The following is a 24045-nucleotide window of genomic DNA, read 5'->3' on the forward strand; positions in this document are numbered from 1 at the left end:
TATAGGGGTAGAAGATTAAGAGATACAACTACTGTTCTATACATCTGTGTCTCTTTTGCTGTCTTGCATACAGGGTTATCGTTACCATCTTTCTAAATTCCATATATACGTGTTAGTATACTGTATTGGTGTTTTTCTTTCTGGCTTACTTCACTCTGTATAATAGGCTCCAATTTCATCCACCTCATTAGAACTCATTCAAATGTATTATTTTTAATGGCTGAGTAATACTCCATTGTGTATATGTACCACAGCTTTCTTATCCATTCATCTGTTGATGGACATCTAGGTTGCTTCCATGTCCTGGCTATTATAAACAGTGCTGCGATGAACATTGGGGTATATGTGTCTCTTTTGATTCTGAAGGGAGGGGGGTTCAGGATAGGGAACATGTGTATACCTGTGGTGGATTCATGTTGATGTTTGGCAAAACCAATACAATATTGTAAAGTAATTAACCTCCAATTAAAATAAATAAATTTATATTAAAGAGATACAACCACTATGTATAAAATAAATAAGCTACAAGTATATATTATACAGTACAGGGGAACATAACCATTATTTTATGATAATTTTAAATGGAGTATCATCTATAAAAATATTGAATCACTATTAAATCACCTGAAATTAATATAATATTACTTCAGTTTAAAAAGGGTACCTCCACAAGGTAAAATGGAGTATTACTAACTCAGACACAACTTTTGTTGAAGATGATTTTCAACAGATCCCATAACCCACTCAAGTGTGATATTAATAATGGTAAATAATACTTTACAATAGTCCTGTGAATGTGAAAGTCACTCAGTCGTGTCAGACTCTTTGTGACCCCATGGACTTCAGCCTGCCAGGCTCCTCTGTCCATGGAATTCTCCAGGCAGGAATACTGGAGTGGGTTGCCATTACCTTCTCCAGGGGATCTTCCTGACCCAGGTATCGAACTCAGGTCTACTGCACTGGAGACAGATGGTTTACCATCTGAGCAACCAGGGAAGCCCTAATAGAGGCATACCGTGGAGGCATTGTGGGTTCAGTTTGAGACTATCAATAAAGCGAATATCACAATAAAATGAATCACACTAATTTTTTGGTTTCCCAGTGCATATAATAGTTATGTTTACAGTATACAGCAGTCTATTAAGTGTGTGATATCACTGTTTTTAAAATATATACCTTAATTTTAAAAAACACAATTAGGATAGTAATATCAAAGATCACTGATCACAGATCACTGTAACAAATAATAATGAAAACAGCCTGAGATACTGAAAGAATTACCAACATGTCACATGCAGACACAAAGTAAGAAAACTCTGGCTGGGAAATGGCACCGATAGACTTGCTCAGTGCAGTGTTGCCACAGCCTTTAATTTGTTTAAAAAAAGAGAACTGAAGCACAATAAAACAAGGTGTGCCTGCTTGAGAAATTGCTTAATTTCTCAGTAGAAGCAATTGGAAGCCAGAAGTCAGTGGGATAACAGCTTTAAATTGCAAAATAATAACTATAACAATAAGATTCTGTCATATGACAAAACTAAAGCAATGTAATAAAATTTTGATGTCTTTTATTCAAGGAAAAACAAGGCATGAATTGGAGAAATACATTGCCTCGCAGGCAGTGGAGTGCTCTGCCCAGTAATTTTGGATAACAGCAAGTTTTACAATAAAAAGGCAATGTGTCAATGGGCACGACTGACTAGGAGGTCAGGGATTTCTTTACAAGGCTAGTAGGTCCTGTTTTCCAGGGTAAGGTAACCTAGGGCTTCCTTGGTGGCTCAGTGGTAACGAATCTGTCTACCAATACAGATGTGGGTTCAATCCCTGGGTTGGGAAGATACCCTTGAGAGGAAAATGGCAACCCAATCCAGTATTCTTGTCTGAGAAATCCCATGAACAGAAGAGCCTGGCAGGCTATACAGTCCATGGGGACACAAAGAGTCAGACACAACCCAGTAGCTAAACAACAAAGGTAACCTAGCTAGAGCTTAGTTAGAGGACCATGATTAGTATCATGTTAGCTTTCCTTGACAGGTGTTTCCAGTGAGTATGGGCTGACTTAGTCTAGACTTGTGATGTGGGTCAGGCCACTGGGACAGCCTCCATTTTGTGGGTCCTGTATAATAAATTATCTTTATCAATGCCAACCTTTAAGTGCAAACCCAGCAAAAGATATCTTCTGAGAATGAAGATGGAGTATGTCAGACAAAATTGGAAGACTTCATCAGCAACACTCACTAAAGGAAATGTTGGAGGCTGTTCTTTAGGGGAAGGTGTAACTTCCAAACTAATGAAGAGAAAAAATAGAACAAGCATACAAACAAAAAATTAATCCCAGAAATGACAAGAATATTGAAAAACAGCATCAAGGAATAGGTCTGGGGCTATACCCCATAGGCCCAGCCTCCAGACCAAAGAAAGAGCCCAGAGACAGTGACAGAGATAGCAGGAGTTTACTGGACCTGGGATCTTCATGTCCAAATAAAGGTCTTGGAGCGACACCCCACCATGAATGGCAGGCAGGACATAACCACAATCTTTGGAGAAGGAGACTACCATTTATATGGGGGGTGTTAGTTGCTCAGTTGTGTCCAACTCTTTGCAACCCTATGGATTATAGCCAGCCAGGCTCCTCTGTCCATGGAATTTTCCAGTCAAAAATACTGGAGTGGGTTACCGTTTCCTTCTCCAGGTGTATTCTTGACCCAGGGATCAAACCTGGGTCTTCTGCATTGCAGGCAGATTCTTTACTGTCTGAGCTACCAGGGAAGCCCCTTTTTATAAGGGGAATGGATGTTAAGTTGGCTCATCAATTACCAGGACAATTAGCCACTAGGGCTCGGTACAAGCATTTAGGCAGTTACCTATTAAGTCCTATAATAAGAGGGTTGGATAATTGTGTGAGTGAAGTGGGGACTGGTCAAGCAGGGGTTCTGCAGAGAGTAAGAGAATAGCTATATTGAAGGACTTGACCACACAATAGGTGAGACAATTAGAAAGAATTGTCTTGTTAGATGATTAAAACTAGAAATGAACAACAACAAAAAAGTGATTCCTATAAAAATTGGGGGAAGGGTCTTCATTAGGGGTCCTAGGGTGCTACTGAGGTTTTGTTTCTTAACCTAGGTATGGTTACATGGATTTTTCACATTGTAATAATTCTTTAAGCGCTATGTTTGGCTTGGTGTATTCTTTTGCAGCAAAAATGTTTTTAAAACTTGACAACTCTGTCTCAGCCTCATTGCAAGAAACATAAAAATGATTAAATGGCCCCTGAAACTCCTGAAAGATCTCACAAGGTACATTTGAGGATCAGAAAAAGTTTAGAAAAACTCTCACCCACACCCCATGAAAGATCTGATTTTCTATAAACTACGCCCTTGCTTTGATATTAAATGTCTATCTATATATTCCCTTTTCCTTCTGTGAAGCTTTCTCTCAACAAGGTATTTCATTCATTAGAAAACCTATCATTTCATTCACACAAATTCCTTCTAAAAGTGAGGGCACTGTGCTGCCTAGAACTATTTGTGGAGGAGTTTTGATCAGATCTATTTTTTAAAAAATAGACTTTTTCATTTTTTAAAGATTTGACAGACACTATTTCAGTAGTTTGCTAAAAGGATAGATCTTAAATGTTCTCACTACAAAAAACTAAAACTGCAAATAGCAAAATAAATAACAGGCTTACAGAAATTTTGAAATAAGCCAAAGAAATGTTTCAAACCTTATAAAACTACCACATTCCAAGCTAACATACCTGAAGCTTCCTTGTACAAGTCCCAAAAATTACAACATCCCAACATCAGTCTTTAATCTAGCTCTGGCTTCTGGTCTCCATCACTCATGATCTTGATAAACAAACCATACCTTCAGGCTGAGCCAAAGTGAAAACTCAAAAAGTAAGAAACACTTGACATTCAGACTCAACAAATTACTCTGATTTTTCTTTGAGAATAATTTTCTGTTTTGGGGGCATTTTGAGTTTTGCCCGTTCACTGGCTATTTCTCTCTTTTAAAGTATTGTTTAAGCAGTGAAAGGGGCTTAATAGGATTCCTGCCATGATTTCAGTGTTGCAATTAGAAATTACATTTATTTTAATCCTCAGGCTTATTTTTCCTTTCCATACAAATTTTTATCTTCTATCTTATGTTTTCCTCCTTCCTTCTCTAAGTTTCTTTAGTTTTAAGACTTTAGATTTTCTGGAATATGAAAACTGGACTCCTTAAAAGTCTGGAGGCATTTCAACAATTCTTTTTATGAGGTAACTGAAAGGCAAAGCTAACAGCAATGAAAGAGCCAGAACCTTTTCTGTTCTTGTCTAGATGACACATCGGTTTGTTGTGATTTTAATTTTGGTCCAGAAATGCTGCAGAAATATTGCTTCTGAGGAAAGGCTAAGAATCCAAATTGTAAACTCAATGAATCAAATATATGCCTGTATTTCATATTAAAAACATATAGGCAAATACTACATTTTAAGACTTCCTGATATGAGGACAGGACAGTCATAAGTTCAGATTAAACTGGAGTTTGGGATGCTACCCAGGGAAAGACTTAGCTGAGATACTTAATTAAAACCATCTGTCAAGGCAAGAGGAACCAAATACAGAGAAGATGGATGAATGGTCCTATAGGCGGCTAGGAAGGAAAAGCAGAATCCCCTGCATGTGAGCTTTAGAGCTGGGTCTAAAAAGTGAACTTGTGGATTCCTAAGCTTCTAGAACACTTCCTGGGCTCAGGGAGAAGCACCCTCACCATTGGGCAGGGCGGCTCCACTTGGATCCTGCATCTTAGTTGATGGGTGGGTGAGAGGATAGATGAGAAAGATTGAGGGCAGGAGGAGAAGGGGGCAACAGAGGATGAGATGGTTGGATGGCATCACTGACTCAACGGACATTTGTTGCTGTTGTTCAGTCGCTCAGTCATGTTTGACTCTTTGCAACCTCATGGACTGCAGCCATCTCCTTCACCATCTCCCGGAGTTTGCTCAAACTCATGTCTATGGAGTCAGTGATGCCATCCAACCATCTTGCCCTCTGTTGTCCCCTTCTCCTCCTGCCTTCAATCTTTCCCAGCATTGGAGTTTTTTCTAATGAGTTGGCTCTTTGCATCAGGTGGCCAAAGTACTAGAGCTGCAGCTTCAACATCAGTCCTTCCAATGAATATTCAGGGTTGATTTCCTTTAGGATGGACTGGTTTGATCTCTTTGCAGTCCAAGGGACTCTCCAGAGTCTTCTCCAACACCACAGTTCAAAAGCATCAATTCTTCGGTGCTCAGCCTTCTTTATAGTCCATCTCTCACATCTATACATGACAATGGACATGAGTTTGAGCAAACCCAGGAAAATAGTGAAGGACAGGGAAGCCTGGTATGCTTCAGTCCATGGAGTCACAAAGAGTCAGACATGACTGAGCGACTGAACAGCAACAATAAAGATGGTAGATGAGGGGGAGAGGGAACCTCTGTCCTTATACACACACCCCCCCCCCAAAAAAAAAACACTTCTCTGCCCTTTCCCTTCCCTGCTTTCCTATCCTCAGCCTTTACTGTTTATTGTTCTCTGGGTAAATGGAGGATGAGGATAAACAATCTTTTAAAAGAAGCTCTTTTCTCTTAGTTCCCAAACACCCTTCAGGCAAAATTTTCTGCTACAATGATCCTTTATTGGGGTTTTTGAAATTCAAGACACAGCATGACTTGCATCTTCTAAAAAAAAACAAGGAGGGTGGGGAGGTAATAGGGAGCAAACTTTCAGTAAAGTGCGCGGGAGAGTAAATGTTTTAGGTTTGATGGCCATATGGTCTCTGTCTTAAACACTCAACACTGACGTCTTAGCCCAAAAACCGTCATAGATAATACTTAAATAAATGAGCGTAACTGTGTTCCCATAAAACTTTATTTATGGATGCTGAAATCTTCTTTTATTTCTTTTTCCACTTATCTTTAAAAACGTAAAGACCATTCCTAGCTTGGGGTCATACCAAAATAGGCAGCAGGCCAAATTTGGCAATGAGCTATACATATTTTTCTAACCCTTGATTTAAAAAGTAAGATCTTTTTGCTTTAAAATTGAGGTTATTTTTAAGAAAGCATAACCTTATTAATGGTCAAAAAATGCACATCAAAAACACAACAAGATAACATTTTCAAGATAACATAAAAATAATTAAGAATTAATGAAGGTAGATTGACCCACCTGGAGCTTTCCAGGTGGCGCTAGTGGTAAAGAACCCACCTGCCAATTCAGGAGATGTGAGAGACAGAGACCTGGGTCTGGAAGATCCCTTGAAGGAGGACATGGCAACCCACTCCAGTATTCTTGCCTCGAGATTCCCATGGACAGAGGAGCCTGGTGGGCTACAGTCCATGGGGTCTCAAAGAGTAGGACACAACTGAGTGACTTAGCATAGCACAGCATGGATTGACCCATAGTGCCTGTACTTTGGGGTTTAAGTTTAGGTGTAGGTGTTAAATTCATTGGGGCAATCTGTGTGTATCTGATATTTACTTACTTGTAATGTTTGATGTGATAGAGAATTTAATGGATTAGTTAGGAAGATTCCAATTAAAATGTATGATTGATTATAGGTGACTTCTGATTTTAAGTTAAAAGTTGGAAAAGACTTTACACTCAAATGATAGCAAAATGCTTGGAAGAACTTTAGTCTCTATAAGTTTAATAGTTTATATTAAAATTTACAAGTTTAATTTATATTGTTCAAGTATGTAAAAAGGACTTATCTGTTTAAGTAGTAAACTTGCCTGGTCAGACATTGAAATAAAATTCATTGAGTACATTTATAAATACAATGTAAAATATTTAAACACACTGGATAAACTAAAGACTATTTAAGGATGTTTATCCTGAAGATCCCTCAGAGAAGGAAATGGCAACCCACTCCAGTATTCTTCCCTGGAGAATCCCATGGACAGAGAAACCTGAAAGGCGATAGTCATAGGGTCACCAAGAGTCAGACATGACTGGGCGTACATGCACACATCCTATGCAACTTAACTAAACATTAATGAAAGAACAACTGAGACTAATCCTTTCTGTGAAAAAGCTTCTTGAACTTCAAAACTCATGATGATAAGAGGGACCCATAAAGAGCACAATGACAGGAAGAGGACACCAGGTACAGATAGCAAAACTGGCCAGTCCACGTTGACAATCGAGGGTGCCAATGATATTGTACCAACTGGGTCTGTGCCCATGATGCTAACTGGTAATGTGTTTCCATAAGATATGCTCTTGACCCCAAGCAATAGCCAAGCTAAGCCACCAGTAGCCAATCAAATGTCATGGATCAGGAAGATGTCAGTGTTGCTGTTGAGCACTTTGAGGAAGGAGACCCACAGATGTTTTAGATCTTCAGCATGATGCCACCAAGTAGCTGGAGCACAGTATTCCCTGTAACTTGAGAAATACCGTCTGCATAGAAATGTAGAACAGGAAAGTGGTGTTTGTCTAAACCTGCCATGAGTCGAATCCCAAAGCTTTCCTGAGAATGTTTTAAGAACAGAGATCACAAAACTATAGTCTGGGGCAAAATCTGGCTGGCCACCTGTTTTTGTACAGCCCTCAAAATAAAAAATAAATGGTTTTTATATCTCTAAAAGTTAAAATCAAAGCAAAATAATATTTTGTGACACATAAAAATTACACCCAATTTAGATTTCAGCATCCATCACAAAGTTTAATTGAAACAGAGCCATGCTCATTCTTTGGCTTTGTGTGTTGGTTTCACAATGGCAGACTTGAGCAGATGCGACAGAGGCCATATGGCCTGCAAAACCTAAAACGTTTACTACTTGATCCTTCATAAAGTTTGCCAGACCCTGCTCTAGGTGGGACAGCTTTATCACCTCCAGAGAGTTGATGTGCTGCGTGGACAATCCACGGCTACCACGTATTTCTTATCCCAGGTGGCCTGAGATGATTTACTGGCCAGAGGTTTGAGGTGGGGAACTAACCCCTGGAGCTGCAAACAGGCAGGCAGCTCTGCATGACACCAGGCGACTCCTCATTCATGTTATTAATATGTAAGCAGGTTGGCCTCTCCCCGGATTAAGTTACTCTCTTGTGAGAGTTAGCAGCAGATTAAAGCTAATCTCTTTACCTTTGCTCTCAAGAAATTTTAGTATCCCATTTAACTCAAAAAACATTTTAATCTTTACTCTTTGGATTTCCACTACCTCTTATTCAAGTCATCTTCAAAGAGGATAAAGAAAATTCTTGTTCTTCAATTAGTATTAATATTAGAGTAGCCCATCTTCCCAAATAGGAACCTCCAAGTTATATGCCAGTCAAGCCTTATGAGTTCAGATGCAAATATGAACTTACTGTTAGGTTAATAAAGTGTGAACTTTAGCATGCTCACATGATAGCCTTTTTTTTTTTTTTTTTAATTTTTATACAATTTTAAGGTTACTTTCCACTTACAGTTGAAACAAAATATTGACTTTATTTCCTGTGGTGCACAATACCTCCCTAGGCCTGTTTACACCCAATAGTTTGTACTCCCTACTACCCGTATAATGTCTCCCTGTGACTGGTAATCACTAGCTTGTTCTCTGTATCTGAGTCTGCATCATTTTTGTTATATTCATTTGTTTGTCATATTTTTTAGGTTCCACATATAGGTGACATCATACAGTTTTTGTCTTTCTCTGACTGATTTCACTTAGCATAACGCCCTCCAAGTCCATCCATGTTGCTGCAAATGGAAAAATTTCATTCTTCTTTTATGGCTCAGTAGTATTCCACTGCACATATATATCACATCTTCTTTATCCTTTCATCTGTCAATGGACACTTAGATTGCATCCACATATTGGTAATTGTTATTATTTATGCTGCTCTGAACACTGGGATATGTGCATCTTTTTGAAGTGGTATTCTTGACTTTTTCACATATATACCCAGGAGTGGGAATTGCTGGGTCATTCTTGATGAAGGTGAAAGAGGAGAGTGAAAAAGTTGGCTTCAAACTCAACATTCAGAAAATGAAGATCATGGCATCTGGTCCCATCACTTCATGGCAAATAGATGGGGAAACAGTGGAAACAGTGTCAGACTTTATTTTTGGGGGCTCCAAAATCACTGCAGATGGTGACTTCGGCCATGAAATTAAAAGACACTTACTCCTTGGAATAAAAGTTATGACCAACCTAGATAGCATATTGAAAAGCAGAGATATTACTTTGCCAACAAAGGTCCGTCTGGTCAAGGCTATAGTTTTTCCAGTGGTCATGTATGGATGTGAGAGTTGGACTGTGAAGAAAGCTGAGCACCAGAATTGATGCTTTTGAACTGTGGTGTTGGAGAAGACTCTTGAGAGTCCCTTGGACTGCAAGGAGATCCAACCAGTCCATTCTGAAGGAGATCAGCCCTGGGATTTCTTTGGAAGGAATGATGCTAAAGCTGAAACTCCAGTACTTTGGCCACCTCATGCGAAGAGTTGACTCATTGGAAAGACTCTGATGCTGGGAGGGATTGGGGGCAGGAGGAGAAGGGGACGACAGAGGATGAGATGGCTGGATGGCATCACTGACTCAATGAACATGAGTTTGGGTGAACTCCGGGAGATGGTGATGGACAGGGAGGCCTGGCGTGCTGCGATTCGTGGGGTCGCAAAGAGTCGGACACGACTGAGCGACTGAACTGATGGTAGTTCTATTTTTAGTTTTCTGAGAAACCTCCATGCTGTTTTTCATAGTGAAGGACAGCCTATTTCTGATGCATTCCATGCTCATCTGTATTGGAAAAGCAAGATTTTTAACTAATCTTTTGAGACCAATGCTTCAATCCACTTGAACATTCCTTCTGTCACTCCTACCTCCTTGTCTTTGGAAGGGCCATGGTTCTTGAAGGATCCATCTAAAGGGAGGTAGAATTTGGGTTATGTTTAGTTCAGGATGCTGCTGCCAAGTCGTTTCAGTTATGTCCAACTCTGTGCGACCCCATAGATGGCAGCCCACCAGGCTCCCCTGTCCCTGGGATTCTCCAGGCAAGAACACTGGAGTGGGTTGCCATTTCCTTCTCCAATGCGTGAAAGTGAAAAGTGAAAATGAAGTTGCTCAGTCATGTCTGACTCTTAGCAACCCCATAGACTACGGCCCACCAGGCTTCTCAGTCCATAGGATTTTCCAGGCAAGAGTGCTAAAGTTGGGTGCTATTGCCTTCTCCGTTAGTTCGGTATAAGTGGGATTATATTTATATGACTTGAGTTACCTGATCTATACTTGTTAGCTGTCTTTTTCAACCCATTCTGCCAACATAATGACTCTGTGACAGGTGAAGTAAAGTGATACAAACTCATCCTATAATGTCCAGGACTGGAAGTAGGATTCAAGGGGTATAAGATGTGTAAAGCCAGATTCTGCTCTATAGAATAGTCTTCATGTCATCAGACATGCATAGTTGTAAGCATAAGATTTGTTTTTTTTTTTTTTTTAACCATCTAGTCAAGTCAGAGAAGGCAATGGCACCCCACTCCAGTACTCTTGCCTGGAAAATCCCATGGACAGAGGAGCCTGGTAGGCTGCAATCCATGGGGTTGCTAAGAGTCGGACAATACTGAGCAACTTCACTTTCACTTTTCACTTTCATGCATTGGAGAAGGAAATGGCAACCCACTCCAGTGTTCTTGCCTGGAGAATCCCAGGGATGGGGGAGCCTGGTGGGCTGCCGTCTATGGGGTCGCACAGAGTCGGACACGACTGAAGTGACTTAGAACGAGCAGCATCTAAAGTAAAATTTCTGTGTTTTCAGAATTTGTGTTTTTTTAATTTATTTATTTTTAATTGAAGGATAATTGCTTTACAATATTGTTTTGATTTCTGCCATATATCAACATGAATTAGCCATAGGTGTACATATGTCTCCTCTCTCTTGTACCTCCCTCCCACCCCCACCCTTTCCTACCCCTCTAGGTTGTTACAGAGCCCCAGTTTGAGTTCCCCGAGTTATACAGCAAGTTTCCTTTGGCTATCTATTTTGCATATGGTAGTGTATATGTCCATGTTACTTTCTCCTTTCATTTCACCCTCTCCTTCCTTCCCCCCCCACCCTTGTCCACAAGTTCGTTCTCTATGTCTGCATCTTCATTGCTGCCCTGCATATAGGTTCATCAGTACCATCTTTCTAGATTCCATATATATGTGTCAATATATGATCAAAAGTAGTGTTTTTAAAGCATGAATCTGTAGCACTTCTGCCAGCAGTGAGTATATTCATGTGATAGGTCACATGTCTTACGCCTTCCACTGTATCATAGCAAATCCTAGTGCATACTTAGCATATCGTGGCCTGATTAAGGCTCATGGTTCCAGACAATATGCTTTGCAAAACTACCACTAACTCAGTTAAGTAGCTTGAAGAAACCATTGTTTTTGTAGCAAAACTATATATTCTTCAGTAAGTTAGTAGTTGCCACGAAAGAGTGATTTGCCTTGGAAACAAACAGACCATTCTGTCATTTTTGAGACTGCATCCAAGTACTGCATTTCGGATTCTTTTGTTGACTATGATGGCTAATCTATTTCTTCTAAGGGATTCTTGCCCACAGTACTGATATAATGGTCATCTGAGTTAAATTCACCCATTCCAGTCCATTTTAGTCCGTTGATTCCTAAAATGTCGATGTTCACTCTTGCCATCTCCTGTTTGACCACTTCCAATTTGCCTTGATTCTTGGACCTAACATTCCAGGTTCCTATGCAATATTGCTCTTTACAGCATCGGTCTTTACTTCCATCACCAGTCACATCCACAACTGGGTGTTATTTTTGCTTTGGTTCCGTCTCTTCATTCTTTCTGGAGTTATTTCTCCACTGATCTCCAGTAGCATATTGGGCACCTACTGACCTGGGGAGTTCATCTTTCAGTGTCCTATCTTTTTGCCTTTTCATACTGTTCACAGAGTTCTCAAGGCAAGAACACTGAAGTGGTTTGCCATTCCCTTCTCCAGCAGACTACGTTTTGTCAGAACTCTCCACCATGACCCATCTGTCTTGGGTGGCCCTACACGGGCATGGCTCATAGTGTCATTGAGTTAGACATGGCTGTAGTCCATGTGATCAGATTGGTTAGTTTCCTGTGATTGTGGTTTTCAGTCTGTCTGCCCTCTGATGAAGAAGGGTATGAGGATTATGGAAGTTTCCTGATGGGAGAGACTGACTGAGGGGGAAACTGGGTCCTGTTCTGATGGGCAGGGCCATGTTCAGTAAATCTTTAATCCAATTTTCTGTTGATGGATGGGGCTGTGTTCCCTCCCTGTTATTTACCTGAGGCCAACTATAAACTTGCATCTGGATCAGTCTCTTGTGGGGTCACTGCTTCTTTCCCCTGGGTCCTGGTGCACACAGGATTCTGTTTGTGCCCACCAAGAGTTTGTTTCCTAGTCCTGCCTAAGTCCTGGTGGCTGTATGGTGGGCTCAGTGGCGACCTCCTCTAAGGGGGCTTATGCCATACACATGTTTGCTGCACCCAGAGCCCCTGCCCCTGTGGCAGTCCTCTGCTGACCCATACCTCCACAGGAGACACTCAGAGTTCTGCCTCAGTCTCTGTGGGGTCTCTGGGTCCTGGTGCGCACAAGCTTTGTTTGAGCCCTCTGAGAATTGTTTAAGCTGGATTTAGAAAAGGCAAAGGAACCAGAGATCAAACTGCCATCTGTTGAATCATCAAAAAAGCAAGAGAGTTCCAGAAAAACACCTACTTTTCCTATATTGACTATACCAAAGCCTTTGACTATGTGGACCACAAAAAACTGTCGAAAATTCTTAGAGAGATGGGAATCACAGACCACCTGACCTACCTCTTGAGAAATCTGTATGCAGGTCAGGAAGCAACAGTTAGAACTGGACATGGAAGAACAGACTGGTTCCAAATAGGACAAGGAGTACGTCAAGGCTGTATATTGTCACCCTGCTTATTTAACTTATATGCAGAGTACATCATGTGAAATGCTGGGCTGGATAAAGCACAAGCTGGAATGAAGATTGCCTGGAGAAATATCAATAACCTCAGATATGCAGATGACACCACCCTTATGGCAGAAAGTGAAGAAGAACTAAAGAGCCTCTGATGAAAGTGGAGGAGAGTGAAAAAGTTGGCTTAAAACTCAACATTCAGAAAATGAAGATCATGGCATCTGGTCCCATCACTTCATGGCAAATAGATGGGGAAACAGTGGAAACCGTAGCTGACTTTATTTTTCTGGGCTCCAAAATCACTACAGATGGTGACTGCGGCCATGAAATTAAAAGACACTTACTCCTTGGAATAAAAATTATGACCAACCTAGATAGCATATTAAAAAGCAGAGACATTACTTTGCCAACAAGGGCCCATCTAGTCAAAGCTATGGTTTTTCCAGTGGTCATGTATGGATGTGAGAGTTGGACTATAAAGAAAGCTGAGCACTGAAGAATTGATGCTTTTGAACTGTGGTGTTGGAGAAGACTCTTGAGAGTCGCTTGGACTGCAAGGAGATCAAACCAGTCAATCCTAAAGGAAATCAGTCCTGAATATTCATTGGAAGGACTGATGCTGAAGCTGAAACTCCAATACTTTGGCCACCTGATGCAAAGAGCTGACTCATTTGAAAAGACCCTGATGCTGGGAGGGATTGGGGGCAGGAGGAGAAGGGGACGACAGAGGATAAAGATGGTTAGATGACCTCACCGACTCAATGGACATGAGTTTGAGTAAACTCCGGGAGTTGGCACTGGACAGGGAGGCCTGGTGTGCTGCAGTCCATGAGGTCACAAAGACTAAGCGACTGAACTGAACTGAAGAGTGATTTGACTGTAGCCCAATACAAAGGAAGAGTGATTTTAAGACATTCTTGGATTGCCTTTGTGAACCATGTTAATTTTGCATTTTTTAAGAGACTACCTCAAACTGTGTAAGCATCCACAAGACCTATACCTGCCCTGGCCAGGTCCACTCATCTGATTCCCAATATGAGAGAGGAGTTGCACTGGTTGGTCTACTCTGTTGTCTAAATAATAAATAATACACATTTGTGAGAAAGATGGTGTAGGGGAAAGACTCTATTATTATTACTGTGACTCTTACTATCTACAAATCTGCTCCTCTTTCAGTCTCTTCACATGCCAGCTGATGACTTAGTTCCATTCTTAAATTTCAAATTACCCATGAAGAAGTCTAACTCAACTTTTCTTTCTAGGCTACAGTATAGGTTATTGAGGAGCCCATGGAGTAACCACCCTTTTGCTCCAAACAGTGGCCATTCCTTTGTAAAGAACAACTCTGAGCCTCACCAGTATTCCTGGGCATCTCCTTTAATCATCTCTCCAGTCAGTACATGAATATGAAAGAGGCTTGATGAGCAGCATTGAGTACCCTACTGAGGCTGGAGAACCTGCAGCAGAGCCAATCCACACACTCCCTGCCCTTCTCCAGCAGCCCTGGCTCTCTGGGTGTAGGGATAGAGAAGGTAAGCTGCAGCATTGGTCCAGGGCTGGGGTTGGCTGGTAAGGGTGCAGTGGCATGAGGTCACATAGTGAGGTGATTGTAAGTGCTGTCAACCACAATGTAGGGTTTGGTAAAGAAAGAGTGAAGGCTGCAAGGGAACTGGAAACCAGGAGAAAGCAATAGAATCTAGGGATTCAATATGTAAATGAGATTAAAACTCAGAAAGGTGAAAGCATGGCTCAGGATCTGTTGTGGTCCATGAGTGGTTAAGATTTTGGAAGTGTCATAAGATGTCCTCAAAGTGCATGTCTGGAGTGGAGTGGAGATCTGGATCATTGTAGTCAAGATGGTGAAGGTTCAGGTGTCAATTACGGATGTTTCTAGAATGTTGTCTTGCTTCTAGAATATTGTCTGCAGGTGGGGTACTGACTGCACACCATGAGGAAGTGCCCCATCCCAGTGCATGAGGGAAAATGACCACAAGGTCAGCAGAGGGCAGCACCAAGTCAGGACAGATGGCAGTGCATCCATGTAGCATTATCTTTGGAGGAAGATACTCCTCTTCTAGAAGAAAACTAAAGAGTAGAGGCATTGAAGCCATAAGGGGGACCTGGGAAAATACCAAGCAGGAGAAGAAATGGAAGATTGGCTATTACTTCCATGAGATTTGAGCTATTTATCCAGATATGAGGATTTAGTTTTGCTCTAGAAGGCTTTTCAGAAGCCATTTGTGTGTCTGGCAAAGAAATGAAAATCATGAATCAGTTGCAACCATTTACGAATGAAATTCTCTCTGAAAGTTTAATTTAGTCTTGGCAACAGCAAAGGAAGGGTCCACTTGTCATGGTGATTCTTGCTGTCCAAGTGTTTGCAGGAGGCCTTCTTCAGAGTGGCACACAAGGAGCCTGGTACTCTTGAAAAGTCTGGCAAAGTAGAGATGGCATCTTAGAGACAGAGCTCATCTGCCTGAGAGTACAGGTACCTGAGAAAAATCTGCTTCACAAGTCAACCATGTTTTCAGTAGATTCCCACAGTTGACTGATACATACAAATGATTTGTTCATTCTGTTTCCCCTGGGGGTGGGGGGAACAAATCTAATAGCAACTTGGCAAATAATCACCATTGAATTTGCTGTCCTAAAGGTCTTTTTCAAAGCAGTTTATCCTTTAGGCAAAAAAAAAAAAATAGTGCTTTTGTACTTTGGGGCTTCCCTGGTGGCTCAGACAGTAAAGGATCTGCCTGCAATGCAGGAGACCCAGGTTCGATCCCTGGGCAGGGACGATCCTCTGGAGAAGGGCATGGCAACCCACTCCAGTATTCTTGCCTGGAGAATTCCATAGACAGAGGAGCCTGGTGGCCTGAAGTCCATGGGACTGCAAAGAGTCAGACAGGACTGAGCAACTAATGCTTTGGCTCCATGTCCATTAGCTCCTCTGCTGCTCCATTTCTAGGGTGTTTCATGGTAGCCCTGCACCTTGTGTGCAGTGCAAGGAGCTTCCTTTGATCTATCATGTCAGCAGTCAGGGAAGCCCCTTAGCCCATCAGAGGTCTGCCTCAAAGGACAGACTTCAAAGTGATTGTCATTCTCAGAAATAAGCACACTAATGGGTCTGTATGGGTTTTTTTAATCACATGCCGCTGACAGAAACTTTATCATTGGTTTTGTTTTTCTATGTCCCATTATCCTTCCAGCCTTCCCCCTTTGAAGTGTTTACTCACCATCTCTACATCTGGGTTTTAAGGGGGATTCTGCAGTAGTTTACAGCATACCTAACAGCAGAGCAAGATACTCTGGGGGGAAAAAAAAAGAAAGACACACCATGATCCCAGATCTAATTGTCTCCCACCTGCTCTCCATTACCCAGCATATTTGTTTCGGGGTCGTGCAGATTTAAATTTGTCTCTAGCTTTAATTAGAATAGCATGACCAATCTGACCAAATGTCACATACTAAATGATTTAGAGACCACACTGTGATTCTTAATTCATTTCTCGGTAGTAATCATTTTTTGACACTGAGTCAAAATACTTCTTATAAGATTCCTTCAGAGGACGGCAGCATTACCCTTTGTGATTTGCAATGATTATTCTCATCATTGTTTATTTAGGATGAGCTTGTTGCCACTTTATGGATCATTTTACATCTGAAGAAACTCATAAAAGTATATTGGCAGTTTTAATTACTAATTAAAATACACTGACTTCATTTGTTTTGCTGTTGTTCAGTCACTGTCGTGTCCAACGCCTTGTAACCCCATGGACTGTATGTAGCACGCCAGGCTTCCCTGTCCTTCACAGTCTCCTGAGTTTGCTCGAACTCATGTCCATTGAGTCAGTGATGGCATCCAACTATCTCATCCTCAGTCACTCCCTTCTTGTCCTGCCCTCAATATTTCCCAGCATCAGGGTCTTTTCCAATGAGTCCATTTTTCACATCAGGCAGCCAAAGTTTTGGACACTGACTTCATACTTAGTGTATATAATGAGCTCAATTCAGCCTTTTTAAATGAGAAAATTCACTTTATGCAGGGATAATGGTTGGAAACAGACACAGATCCCTTCTAATGGATACTGATTGGTATAACCATTTTACTGATGTGATGGTTACAAGAACATTCTGTATATTTGATACAGCTCTATGTGCTATTGTCAGAACTCACTCATGTAAGAGAAGAATACAGTTTTGCAAAAGGGTGAATCCTTGCACAAGCAGGAAGTCTGAATTAAATAAACTAATACCGTAGGTACTGTCCTATATCTCCAAAAAATTATCTTTAGTAGCCACTGCTCAGTTTGTATCCCAGCCAAAGCACAGGCTGCCAAAAAAAAGGGGGCCAGGGCGGGGAAATAGGCAGAGAATAGAGAGAGAAATGTGGGTTTGACCACTGCAGACTTCAGCAAGCTTTACTCCTAGAAGCAAGACTAATTGCATGGTTTTGTTTCTTATACATACATTTTGTCCTGCCAACAAGAGGATAACCTCCTCTGGGGCAGTTATATCATTCCTTCAATTTTAAGTACTGGAAATAAAGCTTTATGCAAAGTCCTAGGACCCCTAACTTATACTTAGTAGAAGTAACCTGAACCAGTAAGGAGCTCTCCCATACTGAGAGAACTGGAGAGGTAGATTACCAGTGTGCTCCCCAACCCTCAAAAATGGAGGAGTCTTCCAGCCCAGGATGACTGCTCCAGGAAGGATAACTGAGTCCAGGAAGGGAAAGTGAATAAATCATTTAAATCGTGCCTCAGAGAATGCAGTGGGGATCAGTTAAAGTTAGCACTGAGTGCATCCTTGAAGGACACAGGCTGAACATGCAGAATTTCCCCCATAGAGAGAAGCATGGAAACATGACGAAATGCAGTGGCCTTACTGTGGGAGAGGAATGGGATTTTAAGGCTGTTAGTGTCAGGTCATATGGTATCATCCCTGATGGCTCAGTGGGGTAAAGAATCTGCCTGCCAATGCAAGAGATGCAGGTTTGATCCCTAGTTCGGGAAGATCCCCCTGGAGAAGGGAATGGCTACCCACTCCAGTGTTCTTGACTGGAGAATCCCATTGGCATGCTACAGTCCGTGGGGCCACAAAGAGTCGGACACAACTGAGCACACATATACACACACTCAGGCCTGAACTCCCCAACCCACCTTGTATAACTGTAGTCTGGGAAAGGAACTGGATATGAGATGACTTCTCCCTTCTTAGAACTACATGGGTTATTCCAATAGCTGGCTTTCCAGCTGAATCCTCTTAGAGAAGCCTGACCTCCTTGAGAGAACTTCAGAGCAATATCTTTTCATTTTCTATTCAAAAATTTTAGGAAAAAATTAATCATAATAGCTAACAGTCCTCGAGTTGTTAATTATTAGTCAAACACACAGTGTTCTTTACCTATGTCATCTCATTTAATGCAAAAGTCTTAGGCAGCAAACATTACTAATTTCCAGGTTCTGAAGCTAGGAAGCAGCAGAGCAGTGATCGAAATGTAACCTGGGAGCTGACCCCAGGCCTGTGTTCTCAAACATGCTTCATTTTCCAAGGGACAGTTGCTTTGTGTTTTTGCTAATGCTGAAGCATTTATTTCTGTAGCTTCTGTTTTATTTAAATAAGGAAACTGTGATTTCACAACTCGCTTAGAATTGCTTTTCTTTTTCTTGTCATCATTCTAGTTTTTGATTCAGTTCAGTTCTACAGACATTCATTGAGCAACTACTCTGTGCAACTATTCAGTGTTCCTATGGAAACACAGCCTCTGCCCAGGAAGAGCATGTGAATGGGACAAAATGAATACAGAGGAAAGAGAGAGCCATACAATTGCAATATATTGTATCAGCAAACGCAAGACGGTGTCATGCCAGCTGCATGTAGAACTGCAGAGCAAGGAGTAAGTTGCTGATTGAAAGTACCCACAGACTAAGTCTTCCTAACAGTCATCAGGACAGGGAAGCCAGGCATGCTGCAGTCCAAGGGTCGCAAAGAGTTGGACACGACTGAGGGACTGAACTGAACAGTCATCAGGAAGTTTCATGCTCCCAACCATCAACACTTGTTATGGCGCTTGAATCAGACATTCTCTTAGAGCCAGAAAAGGCACAAAACCTTGGCCAAGACCTCAACAAAGTATAGGGCTTTGAGTGCCTGAGTAAAATATTCAGGGAGAAAGGGACAGAAACGTGGGGAAAGGCAAGATGCAGCAGCAGAAGAATGGACATAATAAGCTGAAAAGTGTATGTCTGTATGTTTTCACTTAGGCCGGAAGGGGCTGGTTGTGGAGAACTGGACTTAGAGCTCTCCTTTAAGGAACCCCAGTAACTTCTGGCTCCCCTAATCACTAAGGGCACTGTTCCTTGCTCTCCACCAGAGACTGGATCTCAGAACAGTCTTGGCGCTTCTAGGGATCACCTGGAGATCTAATTCATTGTTTTAAACCTGAAGAATTTACCCTAACAAACTCTTATCTGCCCAAGTCCTCCCATTCCAATAGCCATTACTCTACTCTCATCTAGACAATCACTATTAGCTTCCTAACTGCTCTGCTTTCTTTCAAGGTCGCTCTGCACCAACTCCCGTCCCTTCTACACAACACAGATTACCTTCTGTAAACTGTAGTTCAGATCATCATTATTATATCATATCTGCATCTTCATCAGTGATGAATGTGGCAGGAAGTATGCTGCCACACACAAACATCAGCTTTATTTCCACTTCACAGATGATGAAGTGCTAGCGCTCTGCTAAGTCGCTTCAGTCATGTCCGACTCTTTGCGACCCCTCGGACTGCAGCCCGCCAGGCTCCTCTGTCCATGGGATTCTCCAGGCAGGAATGCTGGAGTGGGTTGCCATTTCCTTCTCCAACAGATGATGAAACTGAGATTTAAATAGTCACAAGTCACACAGCTTATTAAAAAGACAAAGTCAGCATTTGAATCTGGGTCTAACTCCAATGTTCATCTTAGCCATTTTTCTATCCTGCCTCCTCCCATTTCTCTGAGAATTTGTAAGGCAACAGGGAAGCACTAAGTGTGTTTGAACACACCACTTTACATGAAAAGTTTTCCTCCTAGACATCACTACCTATTTAAATTCTCCCTCAATCCCATCTCTTCCATGAAGAAAAGCAAAATAGCGCACAGGAGAATATACTGTTCTGATCATTTGTATTTTGAAACAGTCTTAACTTACAGAAGACATGGAAGTATAGTCAATACAAAGGGTTTTTTTCTAAACCATCTGAAACTAAGTTTCCCCGTTATGCTGAACACTTCCAAGTATATTTCCTCCAAACAATTTGGAGTTTCCTAATAACCAAAATAGGACCCTCAAACTCCGAAATTAACACTAATATCTTACTACCATTGAATCTTCAGGCCCCACTCAGATTTTGCCAATTCTCCCAAAAATGTCCTTTATAGTAAAAGCATCTGGTACAGAGTCACGTGATTGGATTAAATTGTCATCTCTCTCTAGTTGCCCTCAGTCTGAAACAAGTCTTTCCTTAACTTTCATGACGTTGAGACTTCTGAAGTTTTCAAGTCAGTTATTTTGTAGAATATTTTTTGTTTTGTTTCATGTTTCCTTGGGTCTAGAATCTGGTTATGCTTCTTCAGCAGAAACATCAGAGCACATCTCTGTGTTCTTGTTGCATCCTATCTACTAGCATAAATTTCTGTGTGTCCCATGGCGGATGATGTTCACGGCAACTATTAACTGAAAAGGAGTCTGCCAGGCTTCTCCACTGTTTCTTCTCCTAAGTGCTTTGTAGAGAGGTATTTTGAAACTGTGTAATTCCCATTTCTCATAAAACTTTAATCTATGTATAATATATATTAATATGGGCTCATGTTTTCCTATCTTATTCAAGAGATCTAATCTATTATTACCATGATCTATAGTGATGCTAAATTTGTTCTGTATTAGACCAGTGGGAACTCTTTTAAGTTGGCCTCTGTGTCTTTTCCCATCCTTCTAATCATACTTTGGTTATTTTCTTTCTGGCACAAGAGGGAGTTCCCAATTCATCTTGTACTTCCCTTGCCCCAGTCCTGGAATTAGCCATTTCTCCAAAGAGTCCTGGTTCCTTTTAGTGCAAATTGGTATTTTAGAAGTCAAGGTCTAGACATTGGGTATGCTCGTTGATGCTGGTAGACAGAGCTAAGGAACATAGGCATGTATTATATGTGTCTGTGTGTGTACACACAAACACATATATACACACATTCCAACTTTTATTTGAATATTTATTTTTGTATCTGCTTTTATGTTGAAAAGCATTGGTTTACATTAAAGCCTATTTTAATTTTTTGTCCTGTTTGTAATTCCTTTCTTTGGTACTGAGAAACCAGCCTCCCATTATCTGAAATGCATTTACTTATTTGACCAATCCCCTTGAGTATAACCTACTCATATCATTTCCTCAACTTTACACATACACACACACACACACACACACACACACACACACACACCATCCTCCTCACCCTATTTGGGCTCTAAAACCCTGTGCCAGGCCACCAATTACCCCATATAGAATCCCTTCTTAATCTATGCAAGTGCTGATGCTCAGAGTGAGCACCTATCCACGTGCGCACCCTCCTCACCCTCCATGGGCTCCAACATCCATCTCCTGGCCAAGCCCTCTATATGTGGACACCCTCATGACCCTGCCCAGGCTCTGACACCACACTCCCTCCCCGCTGCAGCAGGATACCCTCCTCACCCTCCTTCCTACCACAGACATCCTGCCCAGGTTCTGGGTTTCCATCCCCCACCCCCAAACAGGGCTGCTCAGCCCCACCTCAGGGTCTTAGGGTTGAACTGTTCAGGAAGGGAAGGGAAGACAAGGAGAAAGAGGAAAAGGAAACAAGCATGTACTTGGAAGTAAAATAAATATGCCTTTCCATCCCTGTCACCGCTTAAGAGCTTGATGAACTCTGGCAAAGCTGCTGACCATCTCTGAGCTTTATCCCTAAGAAGGCAGAGGGCATAGTCTAAGGAAGAAAGACTTTGGAGTCAGAGACTTGTTTTGAAACCAGGTTCTGCCACTGTCTCAGTCTATCCAGGCTTCTATAACAAAATAACAAAGACTGGGTGACTAAGAAACAACAGAAATTATTTCTCACAGTCCTGGAGGCTGGAAGTCCAAGACCAGGTTGCCAGCATGGTCCGGTTCTGGTGAAGTCTTTTGGTTCGCGGGCTGCTAGCTTCTCACTGTCTTCTCATGTGGTGGGAAGGGGCTCAGGAGCTCTCAGACTTCCTTATTAAGTCACTAATCCCCTTCAGGAAACCCTGTTCTCATGACCTAATCATCTCTCAAAGTCCCGACCTGCCAATACCATCCCACTGGGCATTAGAATTTCAACACGTGTGTATGGGAGGCAGACACACATGCTCAGACATTGTGGCCACTGACTAGTTCCGTGACCTCAGGCAAATCACCTACACTTATTGTGAAATGAGAGGGGTTAAGTGTGATGCTGTATACAAAGTGCCTGGTGCAGGCCGGAACTGGCAGTTGCTATTGCTATAGTTATCTGTAAATGGAGATATCAACCTCCAGGTTCTAGGGTTGTTATGAGGATTCATGATACGAGATGTGAACCACTGGCACACCACACAAATAAATGCTTAGTGTATAATCGCTGCTCTTCTGGATGCCTCCTGTGTGGCACATGTATTCTGCCCTTACATTCTCTCAATTAGGTTGTAAATTCATTGAAAGCAGGAATCTTCTTAGGCTCATTTTGTATCTTCAGCAATGCCTAGGGAAGTTCTTGGCATGTATTTTTTTCACTAAATTAATGGAGAGCTTTAAATTACCAAGATTAAAATCTGGGAGTTTTGTTCTATAGGCAATTTGTAGTCATTATAAATTTGAGGGTATGGCAGAGACATCGGAAGAGTTGTTAAAGAGTGATTAATTGGTTGGTTCTATACAAGATGAATTACAAGAGGAATGGAAGGTGGAGATTTAGAAATTGTCTATTTATTTGGTGTACTATATAGAATCTTCCACATTTGCATGTTTATAATGTGGTTTCAAATAATCAGGCTTTGGTGAGCCAAACTACATTTACTCTCTAAACAATAATTGTTTTCAGCAAGAGTGGATAGATGTGTGTGTGTGTGTTTTTTTGCAGTGTCAGGGTGAATGAGGAATAAGGGATGGGGCTAAGCAGAAATTCCCATAAAGATTCTGACTCACAAAACTGGCTGGAAAGGGGATCTAGAAGGAAAATGGGAGAGGACCTAGTCGACAGTTTCCATTTGGCTTAAAGTCCTGGTGTCAGTTGGTCACTTAAGATGCTCGTGTGTGTGTGTGTGTGTGCATGCGCACATGCATATGTGCTCAGTCATTTGTGTGTGTGTGTGTGTGCACGCGTGAACGCAAATGTGCTCAGTCGTGTCTAACTCTTTGCCAACTCTATGGACCATAGCTGGCCAGGATCCTCTGTCCATGGCAATTCTCCAAGCAAGAGTACTGAAGTGGGTTGGCATGCACTCCTCCAGGGGATCTTCCCGACCCAAGGATCAAACCCATGTCTCTGCATCTCCTGCATTAACAGGTGGGTTCTTTACTGCTGGGGATGTCAATACCTAAGTTAAAACGTCAGGAACACTTGAAAAGTTGGCAAACCTCAGCTTCCTTCAAGTCAACCCTTACCCCACCCCAATGTGAACCTCTTCTGGTAGGAGAAGAAAGAATGAGTGAATGAATGAGTAGCGATTCTAGGGCCCTTCACCCTTGAGCCCCATCCCCCACCCACCTCTTACCAATGCAGTTTACTGCTCTTCACAAAGGCTTTTCCTATCCATAGGGACCGTGGCTGTGTAACTCTGGGAAGATAAGGTTTTGCAGGACACTGTTAACTGTCTGCTGCTTTTGAAAGCTTTGTCTTTCTTTCTGGCACATACCTGGACTAAAGGATAGGAAGTCTGAGAAGTCCAAGCTTGAGAAAGGTAGCCCTCGTCCCACTGAGGGAGACTGTATGTAAATCAGGAATGTCCCCAATGTCATAAATGGTGGCATCTAGCAAGCACAGAGAAGGATCATTGCTTTTGTAACAACTGTGTTCTCTCCATTTCACTGTGCAGTGGTTTA

At 41.7% G+C, this 24045-nt stretch overlaps 1 protein-coding gene and 1 long non-coding RNA gene across 4 annotated transcripts in view; one reads left to right on the plus strand and one right to left on the minus strand.

Annotated features, from left to right (window-relative positions):
- CPA6 (carboxypeptidase A6) overlaps positions 1 to 24045 on the plus strand; it is a 295184-nt gene that overhangs the window by 155180 nt on the left and 115959 nt on the right. The gene's annotated exons all lie outside the window — the stretch shown is intronic.
- Positions 14447 to 24045, minus strand: part of LOC138990755 (uncharacterized) — a 147826-nt gene continuing 138227 nt past the window's right edge. For all 3 annotated transcript variants that reach the window (XR_011466855.1, XR_011466856.1, XR_011466857.1), the window contains exons 3-4: positions 16169 to 16240; positions 14447 to 15371 (exon numbers count right to left, since the gene is read on the minus strand). This is a non-coding gene — a long non-coding RNA (uncharacterized lncRNA). The remainder of the gene's footprint in view (positions 15372 to 16168; positions 16241 to 24045) is intronic.

Source organism: Bos mutus, chromosome 14 (assembly GCF_027580195.1).
Source record: "Bos mutus isolate GX-2022 chromosome 14, NWIPB_WYAK_1.1, whole genome shotgun sequence".
In the NCBI taxonomy this organism is placed as follows: domain Eukaryota; kingdom Metazoa; phylum Chordata; class Mammalia; order Artiodactyla; family Bovidae; genus Bos; species Bos mutus.